This window comes from Nanorana parkeri, unplaced genomic scaffold (assembly GCF_000935625.1).
Source record: "Nanorana parkeri isolate BGI_ZX_2015 unplaced genomic scaffold, ASM93562v1 scaffold982, whole genome shotgun sequence".
In the NCBI taxonomy this organism is placed as follows: Eukaryota; Metazoa; Chordata; class Amphibia; order Anura; family Dicroglossidae; genus Nanorana; species Nanorana parkeri.
In genome coordinates this window covers 321,125-328,050 of record NW_017307250.1, presented here as the reverse complement: position 1 = coordinate 328,050, position 6,926 = coordinate 321,125, and the positions used below count along the sequence as shown (strand labels likewise).

Here is a 6,926-nt window from a genome sequence, read left to right as displayed (position 1 = left end):
AGCCGAGCCGAGGCATATGCCTTCGGGCTTGACTGAGCCGCTTGGCTAAGTTCGGGAGCTGTACGGGCTATTGCGAATATCCCGTACAGCAGCCCTTCGGTTCTACTGAACCGAAGGGGTCCTGGGGCCGAAGCTAGCCGAAGGATCGGCCGAAGCTACGGCTAGATCCTTCGGCTGCTTTTTGAATAGACCCCTTAGTGACTCTACTCTCTGCTCCTATCAACACTCCGTTGCAGAGGATTGCAAGACACTGATTACAGGTCAAATTACATGGGTATTGTTTTTAAAAATACATTTTAACCAGTTGATTTTTTTTACTACGGGCGGACGGCAAGAGGTTAATGAATACAGAGCTGAATAAATTGAAGTATTTTTATATCTACTTTCATTTTAGCTTTAAATATTGATATGCTACACAAGAACTTATTATGATTGTAATATGACATTACTAATGTAGTTGCAATATGTTGTGGCTCCCACTTACCACTCATGAGAGACCACTGGGCCACTGTTCCCGCTTTGGTTCTTTCTCCAGTGTCCTCTGTCTTGGGTCAGCTACGATGGCTGAAATACAGAACTGTTTCCCTATGAAGGTAGTTTCACCAGTGAAGATAGTTTACATTCAACTAGGAGGATTCTCCCATGTGGTGAAGCATCTGTATGTAAAGTAATACAAGCATTGTTAGAGCATGTCATACATTGGTATAACTCAGACAGCAAAGAGGAGGTGGGAAGGTTGATCATAGCTCACCACATTTTTCATCTAATGCTGCTTAAGTTACTCTTCTTATGGAGGCTTTGCAGCAGATTCATGAGGACATCCTGGTGGAATCACTTCAATTTGGTAGTATATGGTGGGTAACCGCATTTTGAAAGACCTTAATCCGTTCAGGTGCCAGGAATATCAATCTTGTTTTTGAAATGTTTCTGCCAAATACACTTTGCAAATTCACTACTGTCAGTTGTATTAGCAGTGATAGCAGTGAACCTTTAATATTTCGTTTTTTGGCTTTGCATTACTTTTGTTGAGCTAATCATGCTTGCTATAAACTGATTTGATTACAGTATTTTTTAACCAAGTTTTACCAATGATAAGTATCAATAATGTCCAATTGAACTCTCAGTTTAATCAGCTAAATACATGCCAGGTGCAGCAAAACAAAAGGTTTGCAATGTTTTAAATTTTTGTTTTTTTGGGGTAATTTGGCAACAAATCACACCTTCAACTGTGTAAATCCATATCAACACCTATCCAGACACCAATGAAGGGTATTTTGTAGCTAGAGCAGGGCAGATCCATACCTCCTATCCTGTTTTTGGACAATCATCATCTGTCGTAAAACATTCCAAGGTGATTGGATTAAGGTGACTGTGCTACCTGTGTGGATATAAATGCTGTAGTATGTTCCTGACACTCTTTATTCTAAAGATGCAAAACATCTTCAACATTACAATGTCCAGTTACAAGTGACCAGCTACTGCTAGCTATGCCATGAATTGGATACATGAAAACCATCACAGATACACCAATAGCTGTATTTTTTTTGTTCTCTGAGAACATCATTATTCATTTTTAGTTCTAAAAAAATATGTACACTGAACTCTGATCATATTGAATAAAACATTTTAAACCCTATATGTTACTTTTTAAAATAGAAACATATATTTAAGTTTGTGTTCTTTAATTAATGTATGCAAAAAGTACAAATTTTGGCAAAATCTGTTGTATTGTACAGTCTGACAATGAAAAGTATATTTGGCATACAGGTCATAGGAAATAAAGGTACATATTGCTACAGTGCATTGCCCCGGTAATAATATGGGATACTATGCAAAACAGAACACAGCTCCTTCTCCTCGTGCAATAAAGTTTATTAGAAGTCCGTTACCAGAGTATATAGAACTACTCTCATGTAAGAGGTAGAAAGCAAGCGGTGTATGTAACAACAAACAGGAACAGAGCTGCAGAGCTAACGTGTTTCGGGGATATCACCACTTCCTCCCCTTCCTATGGGATACTATCTATACACAGCGTTGAGGCTCATTTACGAAAAAAGTTGAGAATCACTCAAAAACATGTGACTATTTACTTCAATTATCCAATCATGTGAAAGGCAAAGCTTGGTCCAGTGGGAGATTCCTCCATCCACACAGTTTAGCGTAGATGGAGGAATCTGTTGCACTTTTTCCATCTGACCATAGAAAATCTGCAGATAATCTATAGGTGTATGGCCAGCTTTAGAAAGGAATTGCTGAGGGAAATATGCTACCTATAAGGCTAAACCCTATAATGATCAAGAATAAACACAAAGCTAGAAGGCTCATCAAAATTAGACTGTGTCAGAAATGCAACACTGGTATACAGCTGTTTTGCCAATCTCTAGTGCAGTCAGTATCAAATGCCAAATTGCAATATATATTTTACAGATTCATAGACTAATTGTTATATAATTCTGTCAGATGTGCTAACAGAAACATTAGATTAAAAAAAATTAGTAAAATTATGTTAGCATGTGTATTTTTCCATGGTGAAGTCATGCTTTCAATCAGGAAGACATAAATGCCAAGCTAAATTAGACTTCTGGAGTTGCTATAATTTCAGGCATTACCACTGTCCACCCATTTCATATACAATTTGCTGTTAGCTGTGAATGGACACCAGTGGACGTGACTACTTGTTGCTCATTTTCAAAATTATGGAACAGTCATGGCATGCACTGGAATCTGTCTTTTGTGACATTTTCTGTCTATAATCCTACAAGAAAAAAATGAAATAATCTAGATGTATGGCTAGTGTATTACAAAGCACTTATCTATTTTTTCATATCACTGTTTTCAGAAATCGGGTTACAAAGTAATTTATCATAATTGTTATTGAATTATTGCAATACTGTGTCTTTCCTGGTTGTTTGAGTCAAAGTCAACAGTTATTATTAGTCATCCAGATGGAATCAGTATGGGGATGATTATATCACTTTCATCCAAGGACCTGAAAGCCTGAATTTATCTAAAAATCCATTGTTCTGTAAAACATAATTGAGTGCTGCAGAGCAATTTGTCTTTTGCTGCCTTGAAGGTGATCTTAACAGAGGAAAAATAGCTCTAGACAGTCAAATTAATGGAAAGGTTACTGCAGAAATTGCTCTAGGCTACATATTGAAAGAAGCCCTGTTGGCTGTTATAGACAATCAGGTGAGACTTCCAGATCAGCAATCAATTCTTGCTCCATATTAATTTCCATTGGCCACATCATTTCCTAGCAAGTAAATTGATTGTATAATAACTGTCTGTGAGGTGCTAAAGGTTAGAATATTTTATATTATTTACTCCAGGGAGGCTAGAAGATGAACAAACACACCTAAACTTACAATGTAACATAAATATACTGTACAATATGTGTTATGTACATAAAACACAGAATACATGAGACTTGTGAGTGGAAAAGGTTTTGTAGTGGATTATACAAAGCATTAGATATCTCTTACAACTTTTTTAAACCCAAGACCAAAAAAAAAGGAATATATCGCAGCTTATCATTCCCTACATGTTTTTCATTATTTTCATCTGGTAATCCTGTACATAACACTCTTCCTGTCCCATTATGTCTGCAATAATTTCTACATTGTATCTATGGAAGCAGCCATGGTTTTCACAAAGGCTGGACTTCACACATAAAAGTTGTACTATATCTGTTGCATACCTTACAGGCTTGCCCACAATTCATTCAGGGGACTGTAGGGAATTGGTGGATGGCACCACCATGAAATCAGAAGAATAAGGATCTTCTCCAGCACACCTTGGAATAGTGATATTCTTGTCTTTTATTCACATAAAGCAACAGACATCACAAGCCAATGTTTCGAGACCTCGCAGGATTCCTTTCTTAAGTCTTTCTTTTAAGCTTATAGGAAGTGACAAGGACACTGCATTTCTGGCAAGATTGGCAGACATTTTCTGTACTTGCTGAAAAAGTGAAAAGGAATACAGCCACCACATCATAGGTTGGATTTCAAATACAGAATGGTTTAGCTTATCATTATAGAGACTCATTTTTCTAGAGGGAACATTCAAGTTATAGTAGCAAGACATCGTGGGCAGGGAAAAGTGATATGCCAGACCCCTTACTTTATTTTGTATGTACAGTAATAAACAAAATCTGTATCCCACAATAATGTGCAACTGGTATTATTTTCAATTCATTTATTTTAAAACAATATCCTGCATGTCTACATTAATGTTCCCAATAAATAAAAGTGCCATAACTACCTGGAAACTTAGAAGGATTTAATTGGATTGAGTCTGAAGTAGTTATGTTCAGAGCAGGTAACATTAGTAGTACACGTCAGTAAAGTCAGGGTCATAACATTCAATATGTGCTTTGCACTTGGCACACAGCAATATATGTCACCGTGCTAGGAGGCTATTAATTGGTCTAGCCAATCCCAAGAGTGGTTATCTGTTACTGCGTAGAAACCATCACAGGGGGATTTCCACTTTGTTACCCATGTTATCCTACCCATTTCTGATGATGCAAAAAAAAAAGTTTATTTTATGTTATTTGATGGCACAGAGATAAAAAAAATTCTTTATAACACACATTAGAGTTGCAAACAAAGAAAGTTGTTTAAATGTGGCAGCTACATTTTCACATGTGTTTTACATTAATTTACAGTGATGCATCCGATTATGGAACACAGTCAATCTGAGATGTAAATTGCATTGCTGGTCACCAGATGTTTTATATTTTGTAAGTGACATCACAGCTCTCCAAATATAAACTTATTTTGGACATAGTGTATATTTACATTTTTGTGTAGTTTTTAAATTTTAGCCAGTAGTTGTGGGTACATTTTTGTCCTGTACTTCACAGAACAAGGGGTTGGGACTCCACATATGCCATAAGTATTTTCCTGTATCCATCATGGACTTCATGAAGTGCCATAATGTCACGCAGGGTGGTTAGCAGTACAGCATTTTGGAGCACCCTTGAACTAACTTTACTATAATAAGACAGAACACATCACTTACTGAGGAAATTGGCCCTAACGGTGAAGCTTGTCTGCATTATTAATAATTACTCAGCCTTTTACCAGCAAGAACTTATCAGCCACTAAGCTAGTGGCCAATTAGTTTTATCTTTAAAGGAGTGCTGACGAGTTCTTGCTTTTAAAAGCCACAAACACATTAAGGACCAATAAGCATGTTAGTTCAGCTACTGAAACCGGACATGTTCTGTGTAACTTAGTCGAGTTTTGTCCTCAGCCTACAACTCAGTTAATTCTATTTTGTAACAATGAGAAGGAAGTCATGTAGCAGTTGAGATCTGGTATTTTTCTTGCAGACACCCATAGCACACATCACGAGAGTCTCACCAACATTATGGAGAAATATGATACTTTGTGGTATTTGCTATAATTCACATATAACACAGGTTTTCATTCAGGTTCTATTCCTACTGTTAAAATGTTAAAGGTCTCCATCATGCTTTTCTAAAAAGTAAACTATTCCAGCATGGAAAAGACACAGGGGATTGCTAAAATGCTTGGCAGATATAGCATGGACGCAGACCTAGAAAATGTATTTTTTCCCTCTATTACTGTGCTCCCGCCTTCATCTGTCCTGCTCTGCTCCTACTCCCCTTTCTTTCTGTTTAGAGCAATGGTCATATGGTTTTCATATATTGTAGCTTTCAGGCGTTTCCTGTTTGTTGTATTCTTTTTTTTCCCTCATTTTCGTATGTAGAGAGTAGACTTGCTCTGGAATATTTCACTGCTAGGTTTTTATTGGGGTAGACAAGCCTCGGATAGTGTACACCTTTTCAGAATAAAGAAGGCAACAAGGAAAAGTAGCACATTTATATATCCAAAAATGCAAGTTAAGGATAATTTAGATACTTCCATCCTGTTCGACAATGATTGTACTCTAAAATGAAGGCAGCTTATAAGGCTTCTGTCTTTGGCAGTAAAGGCAAGGTTGAAACAATATTAAAAATAATTGACTTTGGATAATTGATATAACATGTAAACAGTGATGTAGTTTAATTGTTGTTTTATAATGTAAATTAATCAATTCAACAGAAAGCTCTCTCCCAAATAAAATGTTATTCGGGAAGCGATGATAACAGTATGCCAATTATCATTATATATTATTATTATTATTATACAGGATTTATATAGCGCCAACAGTTTGCGCAGCACTTTACAATATAAGGAAGACATTACAATTATAATACAATTCAAGACAAGATGGTAAGGGGGGCCCTGCCCGTGAGGGCTTTCAATCTACTGTAAAAGGGAGGGGCAAGTGATACATGAGAGGTAGCTGTTTGAGACTGTGATGGTTGACTGGTTAGGTTCAGGTGGGATAAGTAATATATATATATAATATTATCTTGACTAGTATTAAAGAAGAAGTCTCACATTGTATTATTTTTCACAGGGCAGTCCCCTATCTCCCACAATATATGTTGCTGTTCATCCCATGCTTCTGTGCGCAATAGAAGACTGAGACAGTGACTGTGGGCCTTCCCTATTCGCAGCTATGTAAAGGAGACTAGTCTCTTGATTGACAGCTCTTATCTCACTGTCCCTGCACTCCCTAGCCCCCTAAATACACTACGCTGACCCATCTTCCCTACACGTGCTTAATTACTTTCTCTAATGGCAGCGACTTCCTAAATTGTTTACATGCTGGCTGGTGAAAATCTAGTGCTGAGCTTCTTGCACCTACATACTAACATCTCATGGGCTCAAATGAGATGTGCCTATACTGCATGAACAACATCCCATTCAATACTATGGGATGTTACTACTAGATGCGTGCGGCACAAAGTTTTTAGTGGCTGGGTTGTGGATAATGTGGGAGGCCATTGCAGTCACAGAAGATAGGTAAGCAACTGGGGGGGGGGGGGGGGGTTTTGGGGCTTT

At 37.4% G+C, this 6,926-nt stretch overlaps 1 protein-coding gene across 1 annotated transcript in view; it reads left to right on the top strand.

Annotated features, from left to right (window-relative positions):
* The window catches only part of DNM3 (dynamin 3), a 212,304-nt gene that overhangs the window by 109,165 nt on the left and 96,213 nt on the right, over positions 1–6,926 (top strand). The gene's annotated exons all lie outside the window — the stretch shown is intronic.